At 42.8% G+C, this 19,273-nt stretch overlaps 1 protein-coding gene across 1 annotated transcript in view; it reads left to right on the plus strand.

Annotated features, from left to right (window-relative positions):
* Positions 1-1,271: 1,271 nt before the first annotated feature.
* Positions 1,272-19,273, plus strand: part of LOC109867802 (leucine-rich repeat-containing protein 4C) — a 96,156-nt gene continuing 78,154 nt past the window's right edge. The window contains exon 1 of the mRNA XM_020457102.2: positions 1,272-2,880. The gene's annotated coding sequence lies outside the window, so the exon portion shown is untranslated. The remainder of the gene's footprint in view (positions 2,881-19,273) is intronic.

Here is a 19,273-nt window from a genome sequence, read left to right on the forward strand (position 1 = left end):
CCCCCCTCCCCATCAGCAAATAGTTCTGTCCATTTTGTCCAGTTTTAACAGTATATGTATATTCATGTCGCTCACTGCTGCTTCTTGTAGCCACTGAGAATACCATCATAAGTAGTATGTGCAGCAGAGGTAGTTTGGTGGGCTACAGTCAAGTGATAAGTACCCTTGTCTGAGACCATAGCAAATGCATATTTTATCCAAACATATAAAGAAATCCCAGCTGAACTACACTACTTTCAGTGTTACCAGTAGTTTAGATTTAAATACATATGTTTTATCATAATTGTAATAACATGTTAGACAGTTATATGTACATACTGTGTACTCTGCACTGTATTGACTCTAATTCTGTTCTGGTATTGAGAAATCACCCCTGACACAGCAATTAGCGATAGTACCACGCATTGGCCTCTTTTCACTGCCTGATAATGATGTGCGTAATTTAGAGTTACATTCAACCAGACAAAAGCGCTGGTACTTCTCATAGTTGTGTGCCCGAATCGCCCGTTCACTGAATGTTTCCAAACAGTCCCATTTTGAGAACCGTTAATGTCATCTGCGCTGCTCTGGTGACGTCGCAATTGCGCATCCCAATGTGAATTTAACTGTAGGCGCACTGAAGCCAAAAATAACTATGGGCTGGCTATTTCATTGTATCTGGTCAGGTGCTACAGATATTGCTCGATGGGAGTGTGTAAGTTTTGTTGAAACTCACGCTGAATTATGTTGGCTACAATGGGTGTGATCTTGAGTCGTGTCTGTGTGCATAATGCACAGCATAGGCCATAAGAAAATGGACCCGTTGTGAAACGTAAGTTGATGAGAAAAGCACCGTGTTCTGACCGGCTGCTCCAGTAGCCTGTGGCTCTGATGGTGTCATAGAGGGGGAGGGGGAGGGGGGGGGGGGGGGTCGGTAGGTGGCAGTCGTGTCCCATCTGGTGCAGGGAGCCACTGAGAAACAGGCCTCCCCACCTCTCTCTCTCTCTCTCTCTCTCTCTCTCTCTCTAACTCACACACACATTCTTAAGTCGTGCACGCACGGGGGCAAACACACGCGCATCCATATTACCCCCAGAGACGCATCGCTCCTCATGACATCAAGTGATAATGCAATTGACCAATCAGCGGGTAGATGATGGCAGGAAATTGGATAATTGTATTTCACCCATCAACAGTGAGAAAGGGTACGTGGGGAAAATATAGAGGGACCCACAACAAGGCAGACGAAACACATGAATGTGCGTCAAATGAGAGGTGTTCAGCCAGTCTAGAGGGAGTATTTCTTCTGCACTGACTGGCGATATACAAATGGTCTTGTTTTGAGTGAGGGAAGAAGCCAGTGCGTTCTGGGTGTGAGGCTATCGGCACGCTGCAACAGAGGAGAAACTACTTCCCCACACTGTCCACTATCTATTGTCTAGACCTTCGAACTTGCACATGCATGGTATCATATGATCTATGTGAGAGTGCACAAATGCATTGCATGTATAAGCTGTAGATTGTTGGATGTAAACTAATTATTAGCCTGATAAATTGTGGTCAGAGCTATTGGCCATCATCCCAACGCGCAATTTGAGTTGGCGAAGAGCGCGCACGGAGGATCATCACTAGGTGGATATTCGTTCCCTCTTGTGAGATATCAGTGGATTGTCGGTACTGGAGAGTCCTGTCTGACATACGTATAGAGCAAGAGAACAGAGAGAGGAGGCTATGATTGCTGTGGGGGAAAACTGACAGGAGCAGCTTGGTGAACAAACGGCTCTCGAGACGCAATGAGAAGTCGGGACACAAAACCTTTGGAACTATAATAGGCCTAATATATAGCGTTATATTAGTTCATCCTATGAAACATACTCCTAATATTTGCCTTAGATTTGAGCGTCAGAGACCAAGGAAGGGGATTTCGTTGTTAACCCTGTAAACAAGGCTTTAATGCATTTATAGGCTATACAACCTGCTGGATTTTCCACCTGACTCGCCGCAGTTTCTTACATCAAACATACTGACTGACGCCTATGAACATCGATGGAATAATCTATCAGAAGACAAAGATAAGCCTGACAACTGTATCATTCTTCGTCCAATCCACCGACGAATTCATAGGCTACATCAACTCCGGGACCCCATCCAACGACATTCAATACGGAGGAAAAGATTAGTAAGAATCTTGAAATCCGCACTGGGTTGTGCGTTGAAATCTAATCAGATTCCACTGGGTTGCAGAGTAGCAAGGGGAAGCGTGAGAAAAGTTCCAGCTAAAAGCGTGACAGCGGGAAGACAACTATCAACCTCTTTATTTTTGCTCAATATGTATTTCGATGATGTCCAGCCGTAGATTATGATGAGGTTTGAGGATGTTATCAATCTGGGGGTCCACGGCTGCGTGAGACGGTGTCTTTAGTGGTCTGGCTCTGAAGAGGTTGGTTTGTTTTTATTGAAAATACAAATATAAGGGCTGGATCTGGGAAGAGCTCGGATTTCTCCTGATTCACGAAATGGTACCGGACAGCGACATAGATATAATTGTGCCTTGTTAACCTCACAGCGGGATATCGCTCTGCATCGAACCATTAGTTTCAACAGTGCCTCCGTATTATTTGCTTCTTGAAAAATATGATTATGGTGATGGATAATTTGACTCTATTATCAATGTGCAAGTCCTAAATCTCAACCGATTGATATTCATTGATGGATTAAATTCTATATCGTTTGCAATCTGGGGACCGGATAAGGTGTGTGAAAGTATCACCACGGAGTCTGCCAAATTGCTTGAGAATTGCGGATGTATTTTCGATGCAGTTTTCGAGGGGAAGGAGCTGAAGAGCCAACTGTCGTTGTTTGAATCAGCAATCCTGCTAACATCAGCATCTTTGGTGACAAGTAAGTTATATGTGCTAATTTTGTTTAGTTGAAATGATTTCTAAATGCCACTAAAACCTTGCCCACATTGAATTACGGTTTTAGCTAAAGCATATTGGTAATCTGGTAGAGGTAGGCTATTTAAAATCCGCGTTCCTTTGCTGTTCTATCTCACTTTGTCGTGTTATATTACGACATAGACTAAACAATGAGCTTCATCCGACTTAATCTGACAAAAAAAGCATATTTTGTGTGATGTGATGAATGGACCATTCGGTGTGTGTGTTCGCGTGCGTGCGTATGTGTTGGAGCGCTCTAGGAAATGCTTGTCGATTCAGCCTTTATTCGACTAACCTATACACATTTTATTTTATCATGAGGCTGATGCTGATACCACAAATAGCCCAAACTGATCAAAATATGTGGAGAGGATGGTTGACTCTGTTTTGTTGAGTAGTGGTGATGCAGTCTGTTGCATCCCATTTGCTCTATTCGGACCGTTGGATTTCAGCACCTACCAAAGGCCAAATAACATTCAGAATATCTAATATTTTATGCTGATTATAATATGCACAGTTGGCACACCAATAGCTATTTGTAGAGCACATTGCTGTGCAATTGACTTCACACTCTTATGTTATTAAGGCTCCTCGCATGCGCCCGGTGGAAAGCCTAACATATGAGCACTGCCATGTCTTTGAGAATGATGTTTGCAAGAACACTATAGGGCTGTAGCTAATGCACTTTCATTTCCACCTATCCATGGAGGGTAGTGTCTGTTTTAATGCGGAGGCATTGCTGTTAGCTCACTACTGGTATTGAGGGAGCTGTCTCTCATAAACGTGGTGCTGAAATGAAGCTTCGCTTGTCATGATGTCTAGAAACGAACGTAGGCTAGAAACTCTGATGGCTAGAAACGAACGTAATGTGTTGTGTATAGCACACATACATGAAGCAATGGTGTTTTGGTTTTATTCCAGTTATGATAATTGATCACCATGCACTGATGTACAGTGTGCCGTGGTATGGGATATGGTGTATAGGTTGAAACGGATTGGTTCTCCATTCATTCATTCATTCATTCATTCATCCATCTCACCCATTCATTCATTCATTCTTGGCACTAGGAGCACATGGACAAACACACACACACACACACACACACACACACACACACACACACACACACACACACACACACACACACACACACACACACACACACACACACACACACACACACACACACATACACACACACACACACACACACACACACACACACACACACACACACACACACACACACACACACACACACACCCTGAACCCTCCTTCTCACACAGTGGTCTCTTTGATCTCGCAGAGGGAAAGCAAGACAGAAGACCACAGAGAACATGCACACACAGGGCCTTGCATCTAGTCAGTAATGAACGTTAGATTAAATTTGACTCCTTCAAATGAGGTTTTATCATATCTGCATGCTTAAAGCAATTGTTATACAGTATACAACTCTCTTACATGTGAATTGAACCAATTGTGTTTTCTTATTTCAACCACCCATTTGCCTGAAAACAATGAAATAGGTACTCTACAGTGCATTCAGAAAGTTTCACACCCCTTGACTTCTCCACATTTAGTTGATTTACAGCCTGAATTTAAAATAGATTAAATCGAGATGTTGTGTCACTGGCCTAAACACAACACCCTATAATCTCAAAGTGGAATTATGTTTTTAGAAATGTTTACAAATGAATAAAACATAAAAAACTGAAATGTCTTGGGTCAAGAAGTATTCAACCTTTTGTTGTGGCAAGCCTACATAATTTCAAGAGTAAACATTTGCTCAACAAGTCACACAATATGGACTCACTCTGTGTGCAATAATAGTGCAATAATGACTACCTCATCTCTGTACCCCACACATACAATTATCTTTAAGTTCTCTCAGTCGAGTAGTGCATTTCAAACATATATTCAACCATAAAGACCAGAGAGGTTTTCCAATGTCTAGCAAAGAAGGGCACCTATTGGTAGATAGGTATAAAAAAAAAAGCAGACATTGAATATCCGTTCAAACCTGTGTTGAATATTCGTGTTTTTAATGACACTTTGGATGGTGTATCAATACACTCAGTCACTACAAAGTTATAAGCGTCCTTCCTGACTCAGTTGCCGGGGAGGAAGGAAACCACACTGGAACTTGAGGCCAATGGTGACTTTAAAACAGTTACAGAGTTTATTGACTGTGATAGGAGAAAATTGAGGATGGATAAATAACATTGTAGTTGCTCCACAATACTAATATAAATGACAGAGTGAAAAGAAGGAAGCTGAGACAGAATAAAAAATATTCCAAAACATTCATCCTGTTTGCAATAAAGCACTAAAGTAAAACTGCAAAAAATGTGGCAAAGAAGTTTACTTTATTTCCTGAATACAAAGTGTTATGTTTGGAGCAAATCCAATACAACACATCAGTGAGTACCACTCTTCATATTTTAAAGCATGGTGGTGGCTGCATCATGTTATGTGTGTGCTTGTCAGCGGCAAGGACTAGGGAGATTTTTAGGATAAAAATAAATGGAATAGAGCTAAGCAAAAATCCTAGTTCTTTCCAACACACTGGGATGCAAATTCACTTTTCTGCAGGACAATAACCTAAAACACAAGACTTGACAGAGCCTGATAAAAAAAAGAAGAATGTGCAAATATTGTACAATCCAGGTGTGCAAAGCTCTTAGAGACGTACCCAGAAAGACTCACAACTCTAATCACTAAAGTTGATTCTAACATGCATTAATTGATTCAGGTGTGTGAATACTTACGTAAATAATTTCTTTCAGTATTTCATTTTCAAAAAAGTCAGACTTTCTAGAAAACATGTTTTGAATTTGTGATTATGGGGTATTGTGTGTAGATTGGTGAGAAATAAACTATTGTATCTAGTTTGAATTCAGGCTGTAACTCAACAAAATGTGGAATTAGGCACTGTATATACTGGATACAAGCTACTATCGAATAGTATTTTTCCATCATGTTTTTACCATCTTCTCCTATAATACAGCTACATTGAATCATGGATATATGTAGGTCATTTTAGGCGATACAGGTAGTAAGGCTTGGTGAACGCGCAGATAATATTATGACTTGGTTTTAGATTGACAAATGCAATATCTATCCTACCTTTCAGTGTTGGAAGTATATGCCATTTAATAGTAACAGTAGTAGTCAATCATTAATAATACATCACAGTAGAAGTAATAGGAGTAGTAATGTTATAGCTTCAGTTGCAACTGAGGTTACGGTTGTCATTCTACTGTTGTAGAATTGATCGCAGCTTTCTTTCACCTGATTAAAGTGGCCCCCTATTCCCTCAGGTTAGTGAGGGAGTGAACATCTTTCACCCTATTTGAGAAACATGTTGCCTTGGGGAGACAAATTAGACTGCTCATTTTATGTTCTTCCCCTGTCAAAGATTTTAGCATGATAAATCCACTCTATGAATCCCAAAGATGACCACTGCACCACTGGGGATGCCTGAGACACACTGGAGATTCTGTTGTTGTCACCAGCACATAATAAAATAAACAAACACGTAGGTGCACATGACTCTAGGAGATTATGGGATGTTGTCATTGTATCATTGACGTTTTACAGAGCATGGACCTACAACAATGGTCAGTGGCCTGATGCAGAGCGATTCATGCCTACGAGGAGCCTATCCATTCTGCATGTTGAGCACTTCTCAAAGGTCCACTTCCCTCTTGAGCTTTCCTTTCTATAGAGGTGATAGAAAGCCATCAGTCTGGGGCTGGGTGGGGGTTCTTGTTTTTTAATATTTCAGTAAGATGGTCAACATTTCAGCACGTACAGTAGTGCCTTCATCATTGTTGTAGGTCCATGCTCTGTAAAACGTCAATGATACAATGACAACTTCCCATAATCTCCTAGAGTCATGTGCACCTACGTGTTTGTTTATTTTATTATGTGCTGGTGACAACAACAGAATCCCCAGTGTGTCTCAGGCATCCCCAGTGGTGCAGTGGACTCAGAGCAGGTGCAGTGTGGGTACTGAGGACCGGGGGAAAAGTCCTGCTGCTGCTAACATCAAGCCAGATTTCAGTTGATAACATTGTCACCTCCTCAGACGTCTGTTTCATGTCCAATTCCTCCCCTCGTTGCGGTCTCAGTAATCCGTTGAAAATTGTGCCAAGCGGCCCTGTCAAAAAATTAATGAACTTGTCAGCCAGAAAAGGGTAGCATTGCGACAAGGTGTCAGCCCCTCGTGAAGCCACAGAGCATATGCCCATGTTCCTTTTCCCACATCCTCCTTTGAAATGTTGCTTATTTCTTCAGACTGTGACTCCGTTCAGATCAGGGCCATCGCTTTGTGCCATTTAATAAATGTTCATTTGTTAAATCGGATTAATCTGGGTAAAGCCCCAGCTTAGGACACCATTAGCATTCATTTCTCTGACTGCTGGGGACTTCTATCAATAATGGAACCGTCCGTACATCTTTCATCTTCTCTGGGTAGAAATGTTCTCTGGGTATTGGATTGGTCGTGAAAGGGAAATTAAAAAGTCAGGCAGTCCTGTGCTATCTACACTCTTTGAGAAAAGGTGCTATCTAGAACTTAAAAGGGTTCTTTGGCTATCCCGTACGAGGACCCTTTGAAGAACCCTTTTTGGTTCCAGGTAGAACCCTTTTGGGGTAAGTGTTGGCTGCCAGACCGGCAGATAGAAACACCATGGGGGAGGTTGAGATGAGGAGGGGGGCTGGGGTACCAAGAGAGAGCGAGAGAAGGCAGATATGTTTTCAGGTCAAGGCAGTGCTGCGGTGCTGTGAGTATACACTATAAAGTCTAACTGGATGCATCATCTCAGATGATTGGTGCTTTGTTACATGAGTTCAGTCCCTTGATGACTTCCCATGTCTAGGTGCTGATGTAGGCAATGGTTGAGTCTAGGGCTGTTATGGTGATTGTCACACCAGCAGTCACGAGTCATGACTGCAGTCAGATTCCATGTGACCGTTGAAACCATTATTAGCCTACCAAACTTGCTTACGGCCAGTTGCTAATGGCCTGGTACTCAGCGCTCTATTGTCCCTCTAATCACTCTGTCATCAATGCAAATGAATTCGAAAATAAAATCAAACACTTCATGAGAGCCCTGGCATTCAGAGTTTGAGCGGAAAAGGATCACCTCTTGCTGCGCAAGAGCCCGCTCTTCATAGCTGGTTGATGCATAGAATTAATAAGTGTTCCCATAAACCCATGTTGCGCAACATTTCTATAGGCTATGCTATGCAATTACGTGAGAAAACAGAGTTTTAATGGCATCTATTAAAAATAGGAATATCCCATCAGCTTTAATCCGTTACATGTAAGGGATTACAAAAAAAGCATAACTGTAATGTCGTTGTTACTATCAAAAATATTGTAATCAGATTACAGATACTTTTGAAAAACTAGATGATTACTTCAAAGATTACTTTTAAATTCAGAAAGGATGTTTGTGAAAAAAATCTTTGACAATTCTCTGTTTTCTTAATGACATTTAAATCAGCATTGAAAAAAAGCTCAAATTTAAGTTTATTCCACCTGAGCGAGTCTGACCATAAGTCAGAGACCACTATGATGACAAGCTAGTAGGAAGGTAGCTGTCCTTTTCTGTGGCATAACCAACTTGGCTCGTAATTTAACAATTGTATTCGTATTTACAGATGGGATACACGTTTGTTATCAAGGCATATGAAAGTTCACATGTTCCAGAAGGTATTTCTGCCCCAAAAATGCATTTTGATTTAAAAAAAAGTTTACATTCAAATGACTCTCCTGTGATGTAGTGACCCGCGACATTTGGCTAGTTTCCTGAAATGAGTCACAAATGTGTTTGATGGGATCGCCGGAAAAGCTTTTGTAGACTACAGATTATCCAACTTGAATAAACTCTTGGAGGTAAGGATGACAGCAGTGGTGTAGTCTACAGCGATACGGATATCACTTATTATTGATATCTACATTGCGCATTGATGTGAATCACACTGCTGCTCTCTCCTTTAGCTATTTGTGGCTTACTGATTGGGGTTGTTGTGGATGGCTGTTCACAATCTAAATATGTATTTGAAGTCAATAATGTTTGAATTCAAGAAGTTTAAGCTGCCAATCAATCATTGTTTTTGAAACCAGTGGACAGTTAGTGAAAAATGCGACAGCTGCACAGTGCGGATCCCAGCCTATGAAATAAAAGTGGTGCTTTAATTGCTTTAACTCTATAGGCCTAATGGACACATGCTCAAACTCGTAAACGTTTGATAGACTTAAAGGGGCAATCTGTAGTTGCTACATCCTTTTTTGGACTTATAAATTATTATATATATTAATGCATAGATATAATTTAATCATATTATTAAATGTAATAGAAATAGATGGGTTAGAAGAAGCCTACATAACCAACCCATAAAATAAAATTTTACCTCCATATATAGCCAGCTATGTAAACTTTAACAGTGATTTATCCTGCAATAGATGTTGTTCAATTGGTAACATATTTGTATCTTCTTCTAATGCCACTTAAGGGAAAAGTAATCTAAAGGTAACTGAATGTAATCAGATTACGTTACTGAATTTGGGTAATCCAAAAGTTACGTTACTGATGTAAATTTTGAACAGGTAACGATTAACTGTAATGCCCTCCATTTGGTAAATCCGACCACAACTCTATCCTTCTGATTCCAGCTTACAAGCAAAAATTTAAGCAGGAAGCACCAGTGACTTGGTCTATAAAAAGATGGTCAGATGAAGCAGATGCTAAACTACAGGACTGCTTTGCTATCACAGACTAGAACATGTTCCGGGATTCTTCCGATGACATTGAGGAGTACATCACATCAGTCACTGGCTTTATCAACAAGTGCATTGAGGACGTCGTCCCCACAGTGACTGTACGTACATATCCCAACCAGAAGCTATGGATTACAGGCAACATTCACACTGAGCTAAAGGGTAGAGCTGCCGCTTTAAAGGTGCGGGACTCTAACCCGGAAGCTTACAAGAAATCCTGCTATGCCCTGCGACGAACCATCAAACAGGCAAAGCGTCAATAGACTGCTAAGATTGAATCATACTACACCGACTCCGATGCTCATCGGATGTGGCAGGGCTTGCAAACTATTACAGACTTCAAAGGGAAGCACAGCCGCAAGCTGCCCAGTGACATGAGCCTACCAGACAAGCTAAATCACTTCTATGCTCGCTTCAAGGCAAGCAACACTGAGACATGCATGAGAGCATCAGCTGTTCCGGACGACTGTGCGATCACGCTCTCCGTAGCCGATGTGAGTAAGACCTTTAAACAGGTCAACATACACAAGGCTGCGGGGCCAGTCAGATGACCAGGACGTGTGCTCCGGGCATGTGCTGAACAGCTGGCAGGTGTCTTCACTGACATTTTCAACATGTCCCTGTTTGAGTCTGTAATACCAACATGCTTCAATCATACCACCATAGTCCCTGTGCCCAAGAACACAAAGGCAACCTGCCTAAATGACTACAGAACCGTAGCACTCATGTCTGTAGCCATGAAGTGCTTTGAAAGGCTGGTAATGGCTCACAACCACACCATTATCCCAGAAACCCTAGACCCACTTCAATGTACATACCGCCCAAACAGAACCACAGATGATTCAATCTCTATTGCACTCCACACTGCCCTTTCCCACCTGGACAAAAGGAACACCTATGTGAGAATGCTGTTCATTGACTACAGCTCAGTGTTCAACACCATTGTGCCCTCAAAGCTCATCACCAAGCTAAGTATCCTGGGACTAAACACCTCCCTCTGCAACTGGATCCTGGAGTTCCTGACAGGCCGCCCCCAGGTAGTGAGGGTAGGTAGCAACACATCTGCCATGCTGATCCTCAACACTGGAGCTCTCCAGGAGTGCGTGCTCAGTGCCCTCCTGTGCTCTCTGTTCACCCACGACTGCATGGCCAAGCATGACTCCAACACCATAATTAAGTTTGCTGACGACACAACAGTGGTAGGACTGATCACCGACAACGACTAGACAGCCTATAGGGAGGAGGTCAGAGACCTGGCCGGGTGGTGCCAGAATAACAACCTATCCCTCAACGTAACCAAGACTAAGGAGATGATTTTGGACTACAGGAAAAGGAGCACCGAGCACGTCCCCATTCTCATCGACGGGGCTGTAGTGGAGCAGGTTGAGAGCTTCAAATTCCTTGGTGTCCACATAAACATCAAATTATATTGGTCCAAGCACACCAAGACAGTTGTGAAGAGGGCACGACAAAGCCTATTCCCCCCTCAGGAAACTAAAAAGATTTGGCATAGGTCCTGAGATCCTCACAAGTTTCTACAGCTGCAACAAAGAGGGCATCACTGCCTGGTACGACCGCAAGGCACTTCAGAGGGTAGTGTGTATGGCCCAGTACATCACTGGGGAAAAGCTGCCTGCCATCCAGGACCTCCACACCAGAGGAAGAGGAAGGCCCTAAAAATAGTCAAAGACCCCAGCCACCCCAGTCATAGACTGTTCTCTCTACTACCGCATGGCAAGCGATACCGGAGTGCCAAGTCTAGGACCAAAAGGCTTCTCAACAGTTTTTACCCCCTAGCCATAAGACTCCAGAACAGGTAACCAAATGTTTTCCCGGACTATTTGCATTGTGTGCTCCCCCCCACCAACGCTGCTGCTACTCTCTGTTTATCTTATATGCATAGTCACTTTAACTATACATTCATGTACATACTACGTAAATTGGCCCGACCAACCAGTGCTCCCGCACATTGGCTAACCGGGCTATCTACATTTTGTCCCACCACCCCGCCAACCCCTCTTTTTACCCTTCTGCTACTCTCTGTTCATCATAAATGCATAGTCACCTTAACGATACCTACATGTACATACTACCTCAATAAGCCTGACTAACAGGTGTCTGTATATAGCCTTGCTACTCTTTTTTTAAATGTCTTTTTACTGTTGCTTTATTTCTTTACTTACCTACACACACACACACACACACACACACACACACACACACACACACACACACACACACACACACACACACACACACACATACACATACACACACACACCTTTTTTCCCGCACCATTGGCTAGAGCCTGTCAGTAAGCATTTCACTGTAAGGTTGTATTCGGCGCACGTGACAAATAAACTTTGATTTGATTTGATTACATTTAGAAGGTAACCTTCCCAACACCGATAATGGCCCATTCTCAATCAAAACTCATTGCACACATATATTGTATAGGATATGTAAAGACAAGATTACATTGAGAATAGTCTGATGTGTGACAATATCACTTGTGAAGGAAGGCAAGAAACAGACTTTTCAAATCATCGTCGCATGCTTTATGTAGCCTAGCTCAGTAGAGGCCTATTTGTTTTGATAAGATTTGCATTCCAACTAAAGTGGCCAAATGAGTGTATCCTTTAGGCCTATGACTCCTGGAACAGGGTTGGAGAGCCCATAGCCTACAGAGCCTGGTGAAACGTTTTCTTATAAGCCCAGTCATTGTGCAATCACGTGTGAGTTTTGACTATTTAAAAGATGATCCCAGCTTTCTCGTGCTGCTATATTTATTCCTTAATTCTTAAAATGACGCATATTAATCCGCTTTACAACCTTTGTAGACTACCTGGCATAATAAAAACGCCTCCTCCATTCGAGTGCAGTTTACGGATGACATGTTTTTTTGTGGGCCATTCTATATTAAAAATAATTCCATGCATATATTAGTAGGTTATATGTAAAGAATAGATTACACTGAGAATAGTCAGATGGGTGAGAATATTGTCAAGCTTGTCAAATTGTGAATGAGAGACTGATGAAGTGTTTGCAGATTTTTTTCTCTTTTTTTAAACAAAGCAGAGCGCATGACTTTCATGCACATTTTTTCTAATTATCATTAGAGTCACATCATGCAGCCTTAGAATGTATTAGAAATTAAAACAGCCTAAGGTTTGCATCACAACTAAAGTTGCATAAATAACTATTTTAAGCATATAGGAGGACCTGTTTCAAATTACAGGCTATGCGTGGAAGCCTGGAGATGCGAAAGTGTTTATGTTAATTAACGTTCAATTATCGTGAGACCGGCAGTTATTTTCATGACAATAATCGTCTGACAAAATGTCATGACCACCAAAGCCATAGTTGAGTCACCCCACAACAATTGACCTTAGAAATATGTATTTTGACCCCAGCCGCAGGAAGCCGACACTCAAACTAACATACAGAAGTCCTACACAGGATGTTGGGATCGTGAGCTATTCATGCACATTCTTTTCAACTAATTTCTCTTCAAAGTGGTTTATTTGTGGATGAGATGTTGAGTCATTATTTGGCTGTAGAATGGCTTAGCTAAGAGTGGACCTTCTGGTGTATTTTGTTTTACTTGTGGTTGTTATTGTTTTGTCGGCTCAAGCTAATTCTGTAGCACTACAATGATCTACACAGGCATTGATGTTTATTGTAGCTCTTAACACCATTAGTGACCCTGTGCAATACCATACTGGTAGAGTAAATAGGAACAGCAATGTGTTTTCATTCAGGTTTTTGGTAGTTAAGGTAATCAATCCAGTCTTCAAAGAGTTTTCTGATTTTGGGTTCAGGCACTCCTGACATTGATCTAGATTCTTGTTAAGGATCAGAGTTACTATTTCAATCATGTGGAGACTGAAGATGTCAGTGAGCTGTGGACCAACGCACTGGCTTTCTAAATCAACTAAGTCGACAGACACGTACAGACATCCTGCACACATACACACAAGCACAGAAATGCAAGCAGCCAGGCAGGCACAAACTCATGCATCACGCACAAGTGTGTGCAAACACACACAGGTGCTCTGGGCACACACACAGCCCACATTAGCACACACACACACACACAGACACACACAGACACACACACACACACACACACACACACACACACACAGCGGCTGTAGTGGGCTCGCTCATTAGTCATCGTCTCTAGCTTGTCTCTCTGAATGTGCCATCCAGGGAAAGGACAGCAGATCCGGAGGAGAGCAGCACTACATTCCTTCAGTCGATGGATTAATCAATGGCTGCTCCTCTCTCCCATCAATCTCAGGGAATAATCTGAGAGACATCTCTTCTGTCACACTGGATGCCGGCATGCACTGCTCCTATTACTGTCCTCTCCTTTACATCCAATTGTACTGTACCAGAGGAGGAGTAGGGGCATGTGAGGTTTGGATAAGTGACCGCAGCTGTAGCGTGTGCATACCTTTTAGGGGTTGGCAGTGGTGGTCAAGTATTCTTTTCCATAGTGGTGGTCAAGTAGCCTCCTCCATAGTGGTGGTCAAGTAAACTACTCCATAGTAGTGGTCAAGTAGTCTTTTCCATAGTGGTGGTCAAGTAGTCTACTCCATATTGGTGGTCAAGTAGCCTACTCCATAGTGGTGGTCAAGTAGTCTACTCCATAGTGACGGTCAAGTAGTCTACTCCATATTGGTGGTCCAGTAATCTACTCCATATTGGTGGTCAAGTAGCCTACTCCATATTGGTGGTCCAGTAGTCTACTCCATATTGGTGGTCAAGTAGTCTACTCTATATTGGTGGTCCAGTAATCTACTCCATATTGGTGATCAAGTAGTCTACTCCATATTGGTGGTCCAGTAGTCTACTCCATATTGGTGGTCAAGTAGTCTACTCCATATTGGTGGTCAAGTAGTCTACTCCATATTGGTGGTCCAGTAGTCTAACCCGTAGCAGGTAATGGCAAGCTGAAATATTCTTGTTGTGCTGTGACTCAACGATGTCCCTTTCCCTCTCGCCCCTCACCCCTCATTCTTCCGCCCCAAAACTCAACTAAAAGTAGTGACCTGGAATTCAAGTTGCCACGTTAGTCAGTCACCACAGGCCTTACCTCACCCACCTTGTCAGTCTTGCCGAGGTTCAACTTAATGACTTAGCCTCCCCCCTCTTTTCTCCTTCCCCCTTACACCATGCATGAATGTACAAGGTGCAGAATCGAGAAAGTGACGGCCCCTGAAGTAGGGTTGTGATGACGTGACAGCCTGGGTGAAGGAAAACATACACACGCATGCATACACACACGGCAACACACCACCGACACACGTGTCTCCAGAGAAGCCAATCCTCTTGCCTCCAGGGCAGTGTGACAGCATCTGCTGAAAGTGATAGTGGCCCAGGTCGCCACATTAATTTCTGTTGCTAAATGAAAAGGTTAAAGGGACTGAGAGAGGGTGACGTGTTGTCTTTCACCTCCTCCCACCCACTCTCAGGCCTCCTCCTAATGAAGGTGAGACTATAGATCCCTTCCCTTCACTGCGAAAAAGGACCAAAAGAAAGAGACAGAATATGGAGGGATAAACAGAGAGAGAGAAGAAATGTTAATGATGGGAGCAGGAGTAATCTGCATGTAATAGGTTATTTGGAAATGCAGAAAAAGGGAGACTGCTGGAGTTGATTGTTCTTATTTGAGTTCATTAATGCAATTTCCCCTCACAAAGAGCCTGTGCAGAACCTTTCAAGCTAAAAGAATGACTAAATCAGTCATGGTGACTGGGCCTATGTGCTCTGTAAAAGACTGTGTCATAGCACACATATGCACACACACGTGCGCACATACAGACACAAACACAGACTTGTCTGTGTCCCCTGTCAACATGTGGTGTTTTGAAAGATTATAAATTGAGATGGAAGGACTTTGAGCGAAGTGGTGCCCTGATGCTGGTATGGAGGGGTGACCTGTTACTGGGGAGAGATTGTGTTTTATTTTCTGGTTGCTGCAGTCCTTTCCTCTGCAGTCCCTTTCAAAGGCATACTGTAGCCCAGTCTAGAGGGAGAATGGTGATGGCTGAAGCCAACACTCAGTATGAGGACAGGCATAATATATCACCTGTGTGTATGCATTAACCTCAGAGAGTTTCTCCTTTCATGGGTTGTCTGGAGACATCATTATTCATCACTGTTGGCTGAGAAAATAGGGCAACGGTGGTTGAGCCGAGCACATTGCACTGAAAATGTAACTGTCAGCCAGGTGTTTGAAATGTTTCAGATTTACTGTGTCCGGAATCTCTTTTACTGTTGGGCAAAGTCAAGGAGCCTCATTATATAATCTAAGGTTAAATTCTAAATTCTCCATTCCACGGGTCAGAAGTTAGCATCAAAGGCATGGTATGTTACATTTTAGGCTACGTTTGTGAGTGTGTCATTCCTTGCAAACAATAACCTCTGCTTTATGGTGTGAAGCTGTAACATAATCATGGATTGCTATTACATCTATTACTATGCAGATGAAAGGGCCTTGCAGAGAGTAGAGAGAGAGAAAGAAAGAGGGAGGGAAAGAGAGAAGCCTGCATCGCTGATGACTCAAACACCCACGTATATTACCTCACATCTAGATTAATCAGAGGCTAGAGAAAACTCACTAACGCGATTACAGAGCTTAATATAATCACCCCATATTCATAGTATATAATAGCATCAGATTTGATAATGTAAATGATCATGTTTTCTGTGATATGATCATGTACTCTGACTCCATTTTGAGAATTTGTATACTCAGGTCCTTTGAGATGTGTGCTATAATGCAAACAAAGCTGGGATCAGTCCGTCGTATGGTTTCTTTGAGGTTATAGATCAGTGTTTTGTCCTGCTTTTCGTTAGCTTTGTGTATTACCTGCACTGAGGTGTCTCATGATCAATATTTATTAGTTTTTGTATATCTCAATGAGGCAGTGTCCTTCAATCCCAGATTTTTGTACTAACATGTCTAATTCAACAAATGATCAAGGGATAAAAACACTAAGGAGAGTCATGTAATGGCTGCCATTTCCCCTCCCTCCCTCCCTCCCTCCCTCCCTCCCTCCCTCCCTCCCTCCCTCCCTCCCTCCCTCCCTCCCTCCCTCCCTCCCTCCCTCCCTCCCTCCCTCCCTCCCTCCCTCCCTCCCTCCATCGCTCCATCCCTCCATCCCTCCCTCCCTGTGTGTTGGTCTCCCCCCAGACTGCAGCCTTCTGTAGACCCAGGGGTGTAGGATGAGCGTCTGGGATCTGGACAGCTGGGACGGGCTTCTCCATCTGTCTCCCTGAACCTCTCTTTAACTCCCAGACCCAATCAGCCTGGCAGGACTCAAACACTAGTGCAGCTAGCACACAGCTAGCACACAGCTAGCACACAGCTAGCACACAGCTAGCACACAGCTAGCACTGCTCCACTCTGTCCCTGCAGGAAGAGCCTGGCCGGCCAGTCAATTAGTTAATACTAGAGTACAGCACAGTACACAAGTCTGTGTTTTCTTCACATCTATCTCAACCAGTATGTATCACTTTCTTTCTCTCTCTCTCTCTCTCTCTCTCTCTCTCTCTCTCTCTCTCTCTCTCTCATTTCAAGCTAAAAGAATGAGGGATAAACAGAGAGAGAGAAGAAATGGCTCCTCTCTCTCTCCCCCTCTCTCTCTCTCTCCCTCCATCCATCTCTCTCTCTCTCTCTCTCTCTCTCTCTCTCTCTCTCTCTCTCTCTCTCTCCTTTCAAGCTAAAAGAATGAGGGATAAACAGAGAGAGAGAAGAAATGGCTCCTCTCTCTCTCTCCCCCTCTCTCTCTCTCTCTCCCTCCCTCCCTCTCTCTCTCTCTCTCTCTCTCTCTCTCTCTCCTTTCAAGCTAAAAGAATGAGGGATAAACAGAGAGAGAGAAGAAATGGCTCCTCTCTCTCTCTCCCCCTCTCTCTCTCTCTCTCCCTCCCTCCCTCTCTCTCTCTCTCTCTCTCTCTCTCTCTCTATCCTTCACTTGTTCTCTCTCCCTCTTTCTCCTTGTCTCTGTCCTTGATGCGTCAGTCATTCAGCTACCTGTGTGTTGACTGGATTTGCCCTATGAGGGGAGTTTGATCTGACAGGACGAGACTTGAACTTGATGTAATCCTGCATGTCTCCGGGGAGTCTAATGAGGTACTAGTGTGTCTGCCTGGTAAGGTCAGGGCCCTGTGACAGAGACTGCCAACTCACTCCCAGACAACATGGATGATAGAGGGAAGGAACTACATGGTGGAAACAACTCCTTGAGATACAGTATAATGCAGCTATTGTTTTTATATAGAAGCTATCCAATATGGTGCTACCTGAATAGTGTCTTATCTTCCCGGTGCCTGACCAAAATTACACCTTCACAGTTGACATAGTCCAATGTATTTGTAATTAGAGATTGGATCTTTAATGTACACAGATAGAGTGGTGTTATGTGTGCCTATCCTATCCCTTATCATCTACATATTACCCTATCCTATCCCCTGTCATCTATATATTACCCTATCCTATCCCCTGTCATCTACATATTACCCTATCCTATCCCCTATCATGTACATATTACCCTATCCTATCCCCTATCATGTACATATTACCATATACTATCCCCTATCATATACATATTACCCTATCCTATCCCCTATCATATACATATTACCCTATCCTATCCCCTATCATGTACATATTACCCTATCCTATCCCCTATCATATACATATTACCCTATCCTATCCCCTATCATATACATATTACCCTATCCCCTATCATCTACATATTACCCTATCCTATCCCCTATCATGTACATATTACCATATACTATCCCCTATCATATACATATTACCCTATCCCCTATCATGTACATATTATCCTATCCCCTATTATGTACATATTACCCTGTCCTATCCCCTATCATGTACATTTGACCCTATACTGTCCCCTATCATGTACATTTTACCTTATCATATCCCCTATCCTGTACATATGACCCTATCCTATCCCTTATCATGTACATTTTACACTATCCTATCCCTTATCCTGTACATATGACCCTATCCTATCCCTTATCATGTACATTTCACCCTATACTGTCCCCTATCATGTACATTTGACCCTATACTGTCCCCTATCATGTACATTTTACCTTATCATATCCCCTATCCTGTACATATGACCCTATCCTATCCCTTATCATGTACATTTTACACTATCCTATCCCTTATCCTGTACATATGACCCTATCCTATCCCTTATCGTGTACATTTTACACTATCATATCCCTTATCCTGTACATATGACCCTATCCTATCCCTTATCATGTACATTTTACACTATCATATCCCTTATCCTGTACATATTACCCTATCCACTCACCCTTCCTCCCATCCACAGTCACCCATATCCATGCCCAGATCTACCATGCCAACATGATTTAAGACGAATGGTCATAAAAAAAAAGAAAGAATAGTCTGATTGGTCACTTGGAGTGGCAGCAGGTTATAGGAGGGTACTGTGACTCCCTTTCGCTCTCAATCTCGCTGTGTGTGTGTGTGTGTGTGTGTGTTACCCCATG

Source organism: Oncorhynchus kisutch, linkage group LG22 (genome assembly GCF_002021735.2).
Source record: "Oncorhynchus kisutch isolate 150728-3 linkage group LG22, Okis_V2, whole genome shotgun sequence".
Taxonomy (NCBI): Eukaryota; Metazoa; Chordata; class Actinopteri; order Salmoniformes; family Salmonidae; genus Oncorhynchus; species Oncorhynchus kisutch.